Source organism: Martes martes (assembly GCF_963455335.1).
Source record: "Martes martes genome assembly, chromosome: 5".
Taxonomy (NCBI): domain Eukaryota; kingdom Metazoa; phylum Chordata; class Mammalia; order Carnivora; family Mustelidae; genus Martes; species Martes martes.
In genome coordinates this window covers 49056259-49073416 of record NC_137892.1, presented here as the reverse complement: position 1 = coordinate 49073416, position 17158 = coordinate 49056259, and the positions used below count along the sequence as shown (strand labels likewise).

At 33.2% G+C, this 17158-nt stretch overlaps 1 protein-coding gene across 1 annotated transcript in view; it reads right to left on the bottom strand.

The window, feature by feature from the left end:
- KIAA0825 overlaps positions 1 to 17158 on the bottom strand; it is a gene marked incomplete at its 3' end in the record, with an annotated part of 203430 nt that overhangs the window by 111905 nt on the left and 74367 nt on the right. The window lies entirely within an intron of this gene.

Genomic DNA, 17158 nt, shown 5'->3' with positions numbered 1-17158 from the left:
GAGATCAGATTTTTTCTCAGTGTGTGTAAACTCTAACTATTGAAAAAAATACAAATCTGTTCTTTCTCTGAGAAATCAAAATCTATATTAGCAGAAGCTGGCTTTTTAGAATTCACTTATATTTATTTCAAATCAAATTAACATTTAGAATTATGTCTACCTGATATTTAAAAGTTAGTCTCAGTATTCAAATTTTTATTTTGTGTAGACATCAACTTAAAATATCTTAAATGCTAATTTTCAAGAAAAAAATCTAAATTATGGCATAATAACTAAGAGCATAAAATATGTCAGCTCCACCACATCCCAATTAAAGATTAGATGCTTCAAATTGTGAAAAACAGGGACGCCTTGGGTGGCTCAGTCAGTTAAGCATCTGCCTTCAGCTCAGGTTATGATCCCAGAGTCCTGGGATCAAGTCCCACATCGGGCTCCTTGCTCAACAGGGAGCCTGCTTCTCCTCTGCCTACAGCTCCCGGTCCCACACCCCCATGCTTTCTCTCTCTCTCTCTCTGGCAAATAAACAAATCTTTAAAAAAAAATTGTGAAAACATAAATAACTTAGCAATTCTCATTTGATGACTGTGAAAGCTAATATCCTTCAAATTGTTTTAAAATTAATATAGAGGATGACATATATCTTCTTTTCAAAGATTTTTCTTAAATAAATAAAACTATAACTGAATAGAGACTTCAAGATCTTGAAGGAAAAGGCCAAACTAATGATAAACATGCTGCATGTAAACAAATAATCATGCATAGGAAAAGCCCTACAATAACACTAATTTAGCAGAAAATTCAAATTTTATTACAAGATTTCAATACAGAAACTTTGCTATGGAGTTGAGCAACCTCCTGACATTTAATATGACTTTGCGGGATTTGAGAAATACAATTAGTTATCAGCAATCAATTTGTTGACTCTATTGTCCCCAGATAGCCTTTGCTACCAGTGGGAAAATACTGCTTACGCTCTCAGTACTATTGTACACTTCATAACCTGCTAATTAGCACTTAATTTTCCCTTTGCTTGGGGAATAATGATTATTGCTTTCATCTAATACAACAAGGGCTACCTTTAACAATCAATTTTTAAAAATTAGTTAATGATCCATAGACAATACCCATCCCCCAATGAGTGCCTTACACATTCCATCAGGACAGAACCACTATAATTTTTCAAGCTCTGGTGAGAGATAGTTAACTTTAATGCTAACATAAACGCAGAATAGTTGCTTTGATTATTTCAGTTGCTTTGATTATTTCAATAAACCTCTGAACATTTGACCTTTAGTATGAAAATTTCGGTCATAAGTTTTAAACTTGAATACTAAATGATTAGGGTGTGATTTAAAATATTTAACATGAGTGGGCAAGAATGAGACATTAATTCCTGTCCAATAGAAGTTAAAGAGGCAAAGCACAAACAACTGAAGCCAAAGCCTTTCACTCTTAAGTTCTTTGAAGTTGTAGAGGTATTTGGTAACATGTGACTTTGGTAAAGGAAATAATTATAAAAGGTGAAAGCTGATTTCTAAAAGTTGTCTATGGTTTTCAATGGTAGATTCTAATCTGGAGACAAAATTTTGCATTGAAAGATATTTTCTTAGTGTTCAATGTTATTTCATTTTTACTGAATCATATACATGTCATAATGGAATGGATGAATAAAGTTAGTTCTCTCACTTTCAAAAGAATATATACTTTAAAAAAATATACACACTTAAAAAACACTTCTCTAGTTTCTAAGCCTCAAAACATGCTGTACCTTCAAACAAGTGAGTTTTAAGTGCAAATTTAAAAAATATGAATCGTAATTCGGATAATGATGAAAGCATCAAAATCTAGATATTCCAGGTGATAACAATGAATTTACAATGTACATATAACTTGTGGCTGTTTGTATATTACCACATATTAATTAATATCATACACAGGGATGGAAAGACAAATACATGAATATGCAGGCAAGAAAATGAATTCAAAACACTTTTTATAGCATATAGGAGTATGAAAGATATGATTATCCAAATTTCCAAATTCTTAATTCTAATTAATTTATTTAATAAAAAATATGACAAACTTAAAAAAATGTTAGCAAACTAATTCAGACAAGTGAAATAGCAAAATGATTACCAAAAAAAATTGAAAAATTCACACCAAAGTCTTAGGACATACAAAATTTTAAAAAGACAAGGGAATGTAAATCTTGACTAAGTAACCCAATCAGACAATTCCCAAATTTTATTTATGGTTTACAGTAAACCAACAAAAGATTGACAAAAACTAATGGAAAACCCTAGGATTTAATGCTTATAAATAAAAACAGAAGAAAACAAAAATAGGGTTAAATCAGATATGAAGTAGTTTAATAAACTAAAAACAAAGCAACTTAGCAATTGTGTAGGGGGAAATTTTAAGGAGTAAGTTTTCCAAGTAGTGCATGGGGAGATCTACGCCTAAATCCTATCAGTAATAATGTGCTCCTCTGATCTTGGCGATACTCACTTTTAAGTGATACCATAACTATTGTAACAATCCTGCATTTATGACAACATTCATCTACTCAGTCCCTGAAGACAGTGAACTTAAAAGTAGTTATTCTTTCCTTTGCACTTACTAACAATATATTTAGTTTTATAGGCACTAGTCACAGATCGACACTTTTTTATGTATCACTGTGGTGTGTAATTTTTTTTTAATAACTGTATGTTTAAAATAATTAGTACTGCTGGATATAATCACTAATTTCCTAAAACTGCAAAAGGCAACTTAATATTTCTACATAGCAGCTGTAATACACAATATTGCACAGAACTAAATTATTACAAACAGTGCCAGCAGTTTTCTATACACAGTACTTAAGATAATTATAAAAAATCATCTTCATTACTGCTTGCTAGCATTTTTTTAACAGTTTAATTTGGATAGGTTACAAAATACATTCAAATCACACAGATATAATTACTGTAAACCCAAGAAGCTATAAAATGTTCCCAACCAAATCCCTTTGACCCTGTTAATGTCTGTTCCTTGTTAATCTAAGGCAAACATTGTTTGTAGTGTGCATTTGTTATAGAATATAAAAAAAAAAAGAATGGGGGGGGGCTAGGAAATCCCTTAAGGGTTGTTATTGATTCCAGCATTTACCGACTGAGAGTTAAGTGCTGTTTACAAAACAGAACAGATGCAGATGCTGACAAAAAGGTAAACAATTGTTGCATGGCTTCCTGCCAGATTGTGAACCGATATATTAAACTCCGAGTGAAGCACATTTCCCCTATGGATTGCACTTATTGCCACTTCATTTCCTATGTGCTCCATCTCTCTCTTGCCGTGCCTGGCACTAAGCTATTTCCAGTTCTTTGCTGACCCCTGAGGCCTGGTGCTACCACACACAGCCATTAGAGAAGGGAATTGCATGTGTCTGACACGGCCTGAAACCAATTATTTGATATTTTCTTCAGAATGATGCCTAACTCTGTTGGGAATGAGCAATCATGAAATAATTTACCTCCTGATTTAATTTTTTCCTGCACAAATTAGTTGTAGACTGAGCTGGCTATACACAGATGCCTGTGACATGGCTGTCTTATCAAGATGATACTTGAAATGAAGCAGGGGGGTCTGAATTGAATAGGTTGGGGAATCCTGCTTTAAAGAGGCATTGACAAGTTTATCAGATATACTGATCACATGTACTCTCTGTTGATTGAAAATGACAGAACCTTAAAGAACTATCAGGATAGCAGAGAAAACTGCAAGGATGCAAACCTTACCAGAGTATTTAATGTTTTTAAACATCTGTCCAATTTCTGGTTTCCTCTTTGTATCCCAGAAACCTGGGCACATGATCAAAATCTAACAAAACAAAACCAAAAACTCGCTTTGGTTCATGACTGTGTGATCTTAACCAAATTTAGTATTCATTGATTCTGTTTTTAGATATACCTATAATGTCAAGAAACTATGCATTTTTCTGTAAGTCAAATCCCTACAAGTGCCTTTCATAAAAATATAAAGGATGTGTGCTTTATAATTTGTTCTCAGTATGTCACAGAAACAAGGCCAAATACGAGATGATCACTTATCAATAAAGAGAAAGCTTGTATAAATTAACACAGGTTTAATCTGAATAATGAGATATTAAGGCCAACTGCTCGAGCTCAATAAAGACAACACAAGTCTCTTTATAGAGGAACTCACTGAACATAAAGCTTTAACCAAATCTGTGCAGTAATAGCTTATCCATAAAGTTGGGCAAAGATTTTTCTCAGTTTCACATACTGATTCCACATTAAACCTTGGCCATCAATTCTTAAAGGGACTGTGATTGCTGCGTCTTCCTATCTCTTTTCATGGTCTGGGCTTTTCTAATTAGATCACATACCAATAACTGTGAACTTTATAGCTTTTGTAACCATGACCAGGAAAAACTATAAGAAAAATGTCCATTAAAAGTATACCCTCTTAAAAAAAAAAAAAAAAAAAAAGCATACCCTCTTTAGGGGCGGCTGGGTGGCTCATTTGGTTAAGCGTCTGCCTTCAGCTCAGGTCATGATCCCAGGGTCCCGGGATGGAGCCCTGCATCAGGCTCCTTGCTCAGGTGTTAGTCAGCTTCTCCCTCTCACTCTCCCTCTGCCCCACCTCTCCCCCCTACTCAAGTGTATCCTCTCCCTCTCTCAAATAAATAAATCTTCAAAAAAAATTTTTTTTTCAAATAGCTGAAGGATCACTGTTTTATTATGCTACAAAAACATCAGTAATGATGATCATAAGTGATTTCTGTACAGTTTGGAAAAAAGATAAAGGCACTACAAAACAATTTTACAATATAACTTTTTCTGACAATGATCATTATAAAATGTAGAAGTAATTTCTCTTTTTGGGACAGACTATTTTGCAAACCTGGGTATCCACTCCAGTAATTACTACAAGAACTAATACTGTGTGCCTTCTGCTAATGGAAATGCTAATACTGAGTTTTAAACTTAATTTCTGGGTGCCTGGGTGGCTCAGTGGGTTGAAGCCTCTGCCTTCAGCTCAGGTCATGATCCCAGGGTCCTGGGATCGAGCCCCACATCGGGCTCCCTGGTCAGCAGGGAGCCTGCTTCCCTTCCTCTCTCTCTCTCTGCCTGCCTCTCTGCCTACCTGTGATCTCTGTCTGTCAAATAAATAAATAAAATCTTAAAAAAATATTAATTATAAACCTAATTTCTACCTTGGAGGACAAACAATAATAATGCCAGCTATTCTAAAATCAATTCAATATGATCATGTTATAGAGGTCTAGAAAATCAAAACTTCAAAATATTTAGTCTTTTATATTTCACTGGCATGATAATTACAAAGGCAAAGAGTATTGGGGCGCCTGACTGGCTCAGTCAGTTGAGCATACAATGCTTAATTGGGGTTGTAAATTTGAGCTCCACATTGGGTGTAGAGATTACTCCAAAAAATAAAATCTTTAAAATGAACCAACCAACCAAACAACCAACCAAACAACCAACCGACCTATCTTCTTACCTTTAAAAAAATACCACACACACAAAGGCCAAGATTATTATCTCTCATTAGCACTTATCTGTTAACTTGATACTTCCTACTGTTGTTCTATTATGGAAGAGATTAAACTAGTAATAGGGTAAACTACACTTTTCTAATTAACAGACATAGGTTTTTACTCGAGGTTAAAAGGAATTACAAAAACAAACACTGACTTTGCTTTTGAGATTTTGCTTCTGAGGCAATATACTGTCCTTCATTTTAAATAACTTTTCATTTCCTTACATGAACAATTTTAGATCTCCATTTAGATACCCGACCATCAAAGTTCTTATGAATGCTTTGGTAACAGTAGAAGAAAATTAAAAATATTTGCATAAACAAAGAAACAGAAATTTAATTTTAAGAATGATGGAGGCAAAAGAATTTCTGACTGGAAATCTATTAGGATTTTAAACATTTTACCAAAAGCTAAGGATTGATTGTTCATTTCCACAATGGGAGATTAATTGGTCTAACACTCAAAGCTACTAGCAGTTTCTCCTGTATAAATCCCTTCACAGAGATCCGCCTATACTCGGAAAATGCTACTTCAGACAAAGAATTTTAACAGTCCCAAGTATAAAAGACAGATTTCCTCTGAGTTCAAAAAAATAGGTGGAGATGTTAAATAATGACTGCTATGAGGCAGAAGATAATTTTATACCATACACCTGACTTCACAGATGCAACACTGATGGTCAAAGATTTTCATACATACATATATAAATACTGAAAATGAAAATTTGTACCATAATGAACATTTTCCAAGTAGACTTTTATGATAAAAGAATAACTATTAAAATTTTCAGTTGTTAAAATGATTACATCTTAAAGGAATCATACCAATGTTTTTATGCTTATTAAACTTTACTTACTGAACATTTATGAAAAATAATGTGTTGGATACTCATAACCAGAAGTTACCTGTTACATTTTCTGAGAACCTGAGAAAGAAATATGTTAATTAGACAAAATTCAACATTATAATAGTCCACTGGAAAGTGGACTATTTTTAAACAAAATTTAGGGATTTATGACCTATAAATGTAAAATTCCACAAATGTTTTCATATAAAACAACACAACTAAGCATTCATATTTACTATTATGTTCATAAAACAAGACAGAGAATAACAAATAATTTTAGCAGGGTAAACATAAGTTACAAAAGTTTTAGGAAGATTGCAAAGTGAGTTAGCAACTCACTTTCTATAGAATATGAATTTCTGGCTTGCCACAACCTCATGTATATCACTTTTATATCTTTGCTCAATATAAAATAGTTGCAAAATATATTTGTTTACTTTAGAATAATTTTGTTTTAAACTTTGCCATGATTTTTTTTCAATTATTTTCACCTTGTTCTAAATATGTTACTTATATTTTTAGTTAGAAATTTTCTTTTTCCAAGTACAAAAATGAGTGTTAAAATCTCAATGTTTTAATCTTTGCGTTTTTTTCTTTCACTTTTTAAAATGTTACTGAATGGTTCATAAGGCATATAAATCTCAAACTGGCTTATGACTGTTCATGAGAAACCAGTCAGTCATTTCATCTCTCATCCTTAGTATTTGAATGTCATAATTAGAGGATGTAGCAAGTGAAATATTCTTTCCATTCTTTGAAAAACACACAGGTGTTCCATGGAGGGTGGGAATATGAGTAACAGTGAGTGCTATTTTGTAGTTGCTAATTGTTGTTGTATGAAAGCAAAATTACTAAAACTAAATCCATCCACGTTCTCTCTTACGGAATATACTTTCCATCTTTGTTGCCCTACTCTCTTTAAAACACTCAGAGGTCTTAGAACATTTAACGGTGAATAATGGGTCAGAAAAATTGATTCCATGCAGCAGAAAACATGTTTAAGGTAAAGATAAGCATGCATATGCATAATACCACACATCTACCCAAGCACGTAACTACCCTTCACTCATATACCTACACATCCAGTCATTTTTCTTAGTTCTTCATCAAATAATTTTGACAGATGATACAACCTTCAGGAGGAAGAACTGGAAATAAAAACACCATCATGTCCTCAGGGAAGAAACATCCTGGTGTCGAGCTTTTCATTTATTTTCTTACGAGGCAGTGAGATACGATGGGAAGACTCTTCTAATCTTAGTTCTGTTTCAGAATTGATTTGCTAACCAGCCAAAATGACTTGATTTTTACCCAAAACACAAGAACTGAAAATATTGCACTAATTTCAGAGTAGCGATGCAGCAAAGATAACTTAAAAACAAAAAACAAAAAACAAAAAACAAAAAAACTGAGGAAGCCTCTTGCAAACATAACGCTAACTAATGGTATTGTTATTAATTAGTCTAAAAAGGATCTCAAACCTGCTAATAACTGTTTCCATGTTTCTGTTACTTTTAGCTTAACTTTGACAAAAAGCTTAAATGTAAGCAGACGTAATTGCATCTCTATGAATAAAATGAGAGTCTCCTTCTAGACACATTTAAAAAATATATTAAGTAAAAAATCAGTATAACTTTCCTTTTCATGTGTTATTATGTAAAGTCTTGGGTAACGTTTTTCTTTCCAAATCTTTCCCATAGAGAAAATCTAGTGATATAGATTTGTACTCTACTACTTTGTTCCTTCCGAAACTCAAGTTTGTTTAATTTTACATGTAGAGAAATAAATACATGTGTTGCAAATCCAGAAAGTTCAGAACAGAAATCAGAATTGTGGCTAAAAGGGAATTACTCTTCAAATTACACATAAAAGGATTATTTATCTTACAAAGGAATCCATTTAGCAAAAGACAAAAATTATTGTAGTTAAAAGAGAATGAGTTTAGTTATGATTCAGAGATGGACTTGAATACCAGCTCAAGTAGTTCCTATAGTGGGACTTTTGGCAAGCTACTCAACTTGTCCAAACTCCATTTCTTTATCTATAAAATAGGGATAATAACTAATTTTTGAGAGGTGTTGTATAAATGGCTTATCAGTACACAAAGTCCTTAGCACAGTACGTGATAAACTAGAACTTATAACTTAAACTTCTAACTGACTTTATGTATTTGTAAACAGATAACAAGGAAGAGTGAAAATGATCAATAGGGAAATGCTAATGAAAACTAATGTTGAATTCATGTTCTGAGTAGCATCCTTTGCCAAGTATCTACTTTATTCAAGTATTTCCCACAAAATAGATCCTAAGTGATATGTGCCTTACCAAAATTCAAGAATTAGCATGGCTGAAAATGACTTTTAAACACACAAAACACAATCTTAAATTGCTTGAAGAATTTGTCCTGTTCTGGATCATACATAAAGGATGAAATTAAAATGAAATAGTTCTAGTTTTTACCCTCACCCTGATGGATCACCTTGTATATTTCTACTAGGGAAAGATCAACAGTACAGAAAGAAATTAGGTTCAATGGAGAGAGAATGCCCTCCTGGCTCAGAAAAGGGGAAGACAAGCCCCAAGCCCCCTTTTCTCAGCTGATGGCATGGCTGCCCTAGCATATTCTACAAGCCTCAGAAAGGCACTGAATATGCCATGTAACAGAACTGGCTGCAGCAAAGGCTTTAGGATGAGTGATGCCCAAACCCAAATCATCACTTTTGACATTCTTTACATGTGGAAAAAAAAATACTGAAATTATTTACAAAAGCTTAACATGTGTAATAGTTTCATTATAGTATAGCTCATCAGATTTTTACCCACAGACTCTTAGGACAAGATCACTCTTCTATGCCTTCCAGGCTTAATTCTGAGGCTTTCATTTTGTACTTATATAAGGATTTGTATGGAAACAGAGAGGTTTTTAGAAAAAAAGTATTGTCCATGCCTACTGTCTGCAGCTTTGCAGAAATGAGCTGGTTCTTCCTCAGGAACACCACCCCCCCCCCCCCCCCGCCACCACCACACACACGCGCAAGTCATTATTAAATCCCTGCCAGAAAAAAGGCATAGAGATTTTTTTTTAATCGACAGTACAGAATAATAATTGCATTTCCAGTTCTTGCCTGTGATCTTAATTTTCAATTATCTGACTAAAAATGCCCCCGAAATAAATAAAGAAAGAAACTAAAAATAAAACAAATAAAAACACTTGGTTGTGGAATCAAAGGGGAAACCCCCAAAATAATTACTAGGAATAGCTTCAGATGTTAGCTGGAAGAAGAGACTCTACTTCTTTTTGCTTAACTACCTACTGCCCTCTTCACCATTCCATCCAGACAAAAAAATACAAACATAGGAGGTGGGCAGTTTTTGTATTGTTATTTTCAAGTTTCACTTGAGGAAGAAAAATCATGTAGATAAATATCTAAAACAAGTTTTTGTATCTGCTTTTGTGGCAAACAAAACCATACCCTTAGCCAGTTAACACATCTGTACTGTCAGCAGGGAAATAAATGTGGCAGCTTCCAGCAACAAATTGTAGGTATAAAATTTGGGTGTGGAATGATTTCCATGACACACAGTCAGAGAAAATGTAGAGCTTAGACACCACCTAATATAACCCTTTAATTTTATCTATTGCAACAATTTGAAAAGGTTAAATAACTTACCTAAGGCCACAAAACAAGGGGGTGGGAGATGTAGGACCACCACCCTTGAATCCCAGTAAGTGCACTTTTCACCTTCTGAGAGCCAAGTTCATTGTAAATAAGGAATGTACCAGTATTTCATTAAAAAATGGTATTCATGATAAAGCAGTGGGGAAAAAAATTGAGCAACAATATCATTTTCTAGAATTCAACGATGCTATGAAACCTGAGACTACATTATTATTTTAAAGGAACTTGTAATAACTGAATAAACCTATTACTTTCTCTTATGAATTCTTTTTGCCCGTTACTGTCTTGTATTATTTGAAATTTCAGCTTCTACTAGTGTGGAGTTAGAAGACATAATTGTCATTAGAGATTTAACAAAGCTCTTCATTTCTGCCTCAGGAGCACATGACAGGGTGAAAAGATGCGTTGTCCTTCCAGACGGCTTGGAATCTTCTCTAACAATACTCATACAAATGCTTCTTTTTGTACACATTTTGCATGCTGACCTCAAGATACTTCATCTTTCCTGAGTGATCTTCATCACTCAACTAATCAGAGCTAGTGGAGGAGCACGAGAGAAACTGGGGTCAGTTTAACATTGGCCTATTTTCCAACTGTGATCTGAGCCTCCTTAGTCAAGAATTTCTACGTTTATTTGGTTTCAAGGTCTTCTTTACCCTGAAGGATCTTTTCTTCCCTTGAAGGATTCTGTTTCCCCACTCTCTACCTTCCTTAAACAAAATAGCAAGGGACTGTGAATGCGAAGTGGCCTTAGATGCCACTTAGTTTCAACCTCGCACCTACTATAGATCTTCAGACACCTTCCAAATATTCAAAGGCATGTATTGTATTCTCTTATGTCTTTCCTTTTCTAGCTAACAATAACCTTGAAAAAATTCAGAGTAAGATATACAGGGACCAGGAAATTTATCCTATGAATAAAATCTCCTAATGTATCATTTCATAATAAAATACAGAGGATTGATAATGCCTGAAATTTACTACACATAAACAAATCCTGTCTTTTTCAAACATTGAGAAAATGGCAATAACTTTCCTTAAATATAAAGAAAATACAATTTTAAAAAATAAAGTAATTTGATCAATTAACCACTCCAAATGTAGATATAAAAAATGTTTCAATATAAGGAGGGGTCTATTTTGAAATATGGAAGACACCCATACATGAGTAAATATGGATCTGACATCCCAGATAATGAGCTATCAGGTTATAATAAAAATACTAAAAGGTGGATTTCTAGCTTTATGAAAGTTGTTTGACTTTAAATGAAAATTTAAAGCCTTACAAATTAAATGAAACAACACTATTATAACATAAATTGTTATAAAATAATTGATAATTTTCTCCAAAAATTGTAAGAGAAACTATGAGAACACAGATGAACAAAATCAGAATTACTGAGGAAATCTTGGTTCTTAAGTCATTTTTGAAACACTGTAAAAGAATATCTGAATAAGTAATATGGTTCTTTTCTAGACAGATCATCAAATCATAAAGATTCAATAACATATATATTAACATGATTTCATCATTTTCTTCAAATTGCAAAACACACAAGCTATATACTTTAAAACTTTTTTAAAATTTTATTTATTTATTTGACAGAGAGAGAGCGGGCAAGTGGGGAGCAGCAGACAGAGAAGCAAATTCCCTGCTAAGCAGGGAGTCCGAGGCAGACAGAAGGCAGAAGGCAGACACTTAAGACTGAGGCATGCAGGGACGCAAAGCTATATACTTCTAAATGTATTATAATACTAAAATAGCAAATGGTCTCAAAGAAATTAAAATTACAAAATCAGAGGAATATCAAGGAGAAAAAAGGTTACCATACAATGTCAAAAAGTGGAATTCAAGTCAAGGGATTAAGTTATATAACATAAATTAAGTATCTGCCCGGTACTTTGTCTTTGGAAAATGGCTGGAGAGGTTGTCACCGTATTTTAAATGCATGTACCAGAGAACTTGAATCAATACCCAGCTACATGGTTGCAGGTAGAATTTACTCTGCGGTGCTCAGGTGAACACCAAGCCACCAGAAAGGCCAGCTGGTAAAATAAAATAAAATAGCATAAAAAGTGCCTCTCGTCATTTTCTAAGTTAACAAGCACATGCAAATCATGAGTCAGTTATGAATCACTGTTAATTAAAAAAGAAAAGCAAAAACTTTGAGTGTAGAACACAGGAACGTTAAAATAAAAAAGAAAATATGAAAGTGCCTGGTAAATTATTTTTATGCTAGTTGCCATAGTGCCTTATACAGTTTTTGCCATGGAATTTAGCAACATATCAAAATAATATACCAAATAACTGCAAACAACGAAATTCTCTTTCTGTGGATTTTTAGAAAATAATTATGTGCGGCCTTGGAAAATAGTTACCTTTATAGTCTCAGTTTTCTCACATTTAAAATATGAATAAGGTTCAAAGATTAAATGAAATCACATATGTAAAACATACATAATAAAAAGCTGTAATTATTTTTGATACTCAAGTAATGTTATCTCTCTCTATATATCCATATTACAAATACAGATATAAATATATATTGATTTATATGTACACATAAATAGATAATTTATAGATCATTCTGGGGAAAAAACAACCAATCCTCAATCTACCTAGAAAAATCAAAGGCGATTAAGGAGTCAGTAAATCCAAATTGCCTTAGCTCATCAAGTATGTAGTAGTATATGCAGAAACAGATAGCACATCAGTTCATTAATTAGTTCATTAAAAACTGAAGAGAAGCAGCACTCTCAAACATAGCTAACAAGGCCAAACATTACACAGATACTAAAGCCAGATAAGGACACTACATGAAAATAAAATTACAGGCCAGTATTCCCAATGAATATAGATGTAAAAATTCTAAACAGAATATTAGCAAACTGAATTCAACACCATATTAAAAGGACATACACCATGACCAAGTGGGATTTATATTTAGGATGCCAGGATGGTTTAATATATGCAACCAACATGATACACCACATTAATAAAATAAAAGATAAAAATCATATGATCATTTCCATAGATACAGAAAAGGCACTTGACAAAATACAACATCCTTTTATGATTAAAAACTTGCAGCGAATTTGGTGTAGAGGGAACATACCTCAACACAATAAAGACAATTTATAACAAGCCCACAGCTACCATCAAACTCAGAGGTAAAAGGCTGAAACATTTTCCTTTAAGATCAATAGGACAAAGATGCCCATTCTCACCACTCTTATCAACATAATAATAGAAGTCCTAGCAAGGACAATCAGACAAGAAAAAGAAATAAAAGGCATTCAAACGAGAAAAAAAAAAAAAAGAATGAAATTGTCTTTGCAAATGATATGATCTTATATAAATAATTCTAAAGACTCCACTAAAAAACTGTTAGAATTAAAATCAATGAACTCAGTAGTTTCAGGATATAAAATCTACATACAGAAAGCAGTTGCATTTCTATATACTAACAATGAAATATCTGATAAAGAAATAAAACAATCCCACTCACAACAGCACCAAAAACAATAAAATATTGAGCAATACATTAAGCCAATTGAGTTAAAGATCTGTATACTGAAAAATGTAAGAGTTTGAAGAGAGAAATTGAAGAAGACACAAATAAATGGGAAAATACTGGATGTTCATGCGTTGAAAGAATTTAAACTGCTAAAACTCCATTTTACCCAGAGCCATCTAGATTCAATGCAACCTCTATGAGAATTTCAATGCAGGGGCGCCTGGCTGCTCAGTCAGTAGAGTGTGCAAACCTTGATTCTGGGCTTATGAATTCAAGCCCCATAATGGGTGTAGAGATTACTTAAAAAAATAAAATTAAAAATAAATTTCAATATGGTTTGTCACAGAAATAGAAAAAAATAATCTTCAAATTTGTATGGCACTACAAAGAACTCAAATAGCCAAAGCAATCTTGAGAAAGAACAAAGCTAGAGGTATCACACTTCCTGATTTCAAGCTATCCTACAAGCCTATAAATCAAAACACAGAGACCAAGGAACAAAATAGAGAACTCAGAAATAAACTCTCACGTGTCCAGTCAACTGGTATTTGACAAGAGAACCAAGAATATTCAATGGGGAAAGGAGTAAACAAATGGTGCTGGGAACACTGGGTAATCACATGCAGAAGAATGAAATTGTACCCTATGTTACAACACTCTTAAAAATTAATTCAAAATTGATTAAAGACTTAAATATAAGTTCTGTAAAACTGTAAAACCTTGAGAAGGAAGCATTGACACTGGTCTTGGCAATGATATTTTAGATATGACACCAGAAGCACAAGCAACAAAAGCAAAAATTACATATATATATATATATATGTGTGTGTGTGTGTGTGTGTGTGTGTGTATATATATATGTGTGTGTGTGTATATATATATATATATATGGAATATTATTTGGCCATGATAAAGAAGGGAATCCTGCAATGTTCAACAACATGGATGGACCCTGAAGGTATTATACTAAGTGAAACAACTCAGAGAAAAGACTTTATACTTTATGATACTTTATGATACTTTATGATAAAACATGTGAAATCGAAATAAAAATAAATTCATAGAAATGAAGTATTATGGTGTTTACCAGGGGATGGAGAAAGGTAGAAGTGGAAAGATGTTAATCAAAGGTTACAAATTTCTAGTTAGGTTAATAATTTCTAAGGATCCAATATGAATATATCTAACAATAGTATATTATACACTTGGAAGTTGTTAAGAGAGTAAATCTTAAATGTTCACACCATAGGGAAGTAATGGTAATTATGTGACATGATGGAGATATTAACTAATGCTATGGTGGTGGTGATTTTATAAAAACATATGCATATCCAATCAATATATTGTACATTTTAAATTTACATTGTTATATGTCAGTTATATCTCAATAAAGCTGGAAGAAAAAAGACTCCTATACACACCCCAATTGCTAAAGATACATTTGCAGATTACAGGAATCATAAGAAGGACACTTTCAAAATGGTATTACATAGTCATCAGATGAGAAGAGGGTGGGATAATTTTGAAAAAAGTAAAACAATGACTACACTAAAGTAGAGTTAACAATACAGAGGATTCAGAGCAGTATTTTGTTTTGTTTTAAGATTTTATTTATTTATTTGACAGAAAGATAGAGAGCACAAGGAGGCAGCGCAGCAGGCAGAGGCAGAAGCAGGCTCTCCACTGAGGGAGCCCAATGCAGGGCTCGATCCCAGAACCCTGGGATAATGACCTGAGCCGAAGGCAGACGCCTAGCCAACTGGGCCACCCAGGCGCTTCTGGAGCAGTATTTTCAATAGAAAGAGCTATTTCTATCCTGTTCCTTCAGGCAGTAGAGCACAGTGATAGAGTAGATGATCTGCAGTCAGACAAACCTCAGTTTGAATCCTGGCTTCACTCTGTAACCTTGACCAAATTACTTACTATCTCTCTGCCTCAGTTTTCTCACTGTATAACAGAGATAACAAACAATGGCACCTACCTTGTTGGTTGGTTAGAAGGATTAAATGAGATAATGCACATCAATGTTTGGTGCAATTAATGTTAGCTATTGTTACCTAATGAAAATCTTTTCTATGGTTTCAGGCAAAATACTGGAAGACTTGGCGAGCATAAAAACACAGATCTATACTAAAGATAACATAATGTACAACCCATTCAAGTCAATGTAGATTTCATTATAATAGGAATATAAATTATTATACTTGTATTAATATTATTAATACTATTATACTATTTCACTCATCTCAAACTGTATTTCCTTCGTAAATAAAATTTGGTCACTGGGTCAGATATTAGTGGAAAGTATGGTGGATCCATTAAGAGTTAGTTTAGCAGTTCTGGAAAACAGCAGTTATTCATTTAGTTTTCTTTCCCTTACCACGTCTAGCTCAGTACCTTAAAAATGGTAGCTGCTAAATCCCTTGCTGTGGTAGGTGCACAATAAAGCTGAACTGTATTGATTTCCTGGTAGTCCGCCTGAAAAGTGCTGTTTGAAATTTCTTTTGCAAGTGACAAAGCACTTTATTCTACACCTTAAGACAAGGTCCACTACCACGATAGTTAAATTCATTGGTCTCGGAGACATAAAGACCTACACATGAATCCTGACTCTGTACAACATGACCCAGGGCAAGTTAATGTTTCTAAGCTTCTTTCTTTGTTTATGAAATTAGGGTAGTAAGGAAAAGAATGTATATGGCACAGTGCCTGGCATATGGAAAGCATTCATTTAACAAGTGATTCATACCAACGTTTAGATAAATGAGCTTGAGAAAGATCAGTGCACCTAGGCTTGCAGAAAATGTTTCAAATTTTGGTGTTAAAGCCTACACACATAGTTTTCTCTCACGAATGAGAAAACACCTCAATATCAGCCCTAAAGACTCCATAGCAACTTACACATATTTTCAACCATATGGATCTTTTCTTCTGTTATAAACTATATTTAGCATATATAAAACTTTCATGTTGAAAACACTTTACAAGTAAGCAGGAATTCTTTTAGAGACTATATTAGAAAATAAGTATACTCATGAAATGCATTTAAAATTTATGTAACAATTAAAATGAAAATCTATTTGCTTTGAGCAAAACTGTAATGTTCCTAAATTAACTTTGTATTCTGCCATAACCTAAACTTGGCTGATGCATGTCTGTTCTGTGATGTGATACAGTTTCCAGAGGAAAATCAAAAATATAAGAGAAAATAACAAGCTATTTGAAAATTCATGTAACATAGTATTTTGTATTCTGGCATTTTATTAAGAAAGGTATGTAAAACTATAGTGAGCTATGGAAATATTTATAAAGTGATCATAATTCAAAGACAGCAATTCACCAAATGATAATTTTTAAATACTTAAAAATATAGCTTATGCACCTATTTAGAAATATACCTCAGAGTTTTTACATAAAAGCATGACTAATAATTTTCAAAAATATTATTTCCTACCTTGATTTTTCTCCACTAGTAGGAAATTAAAATGGTGACAGGATAAATTTTATTATATCACAAGAGTTTCTTTCTTTTTTCCTTTTCTTTTAA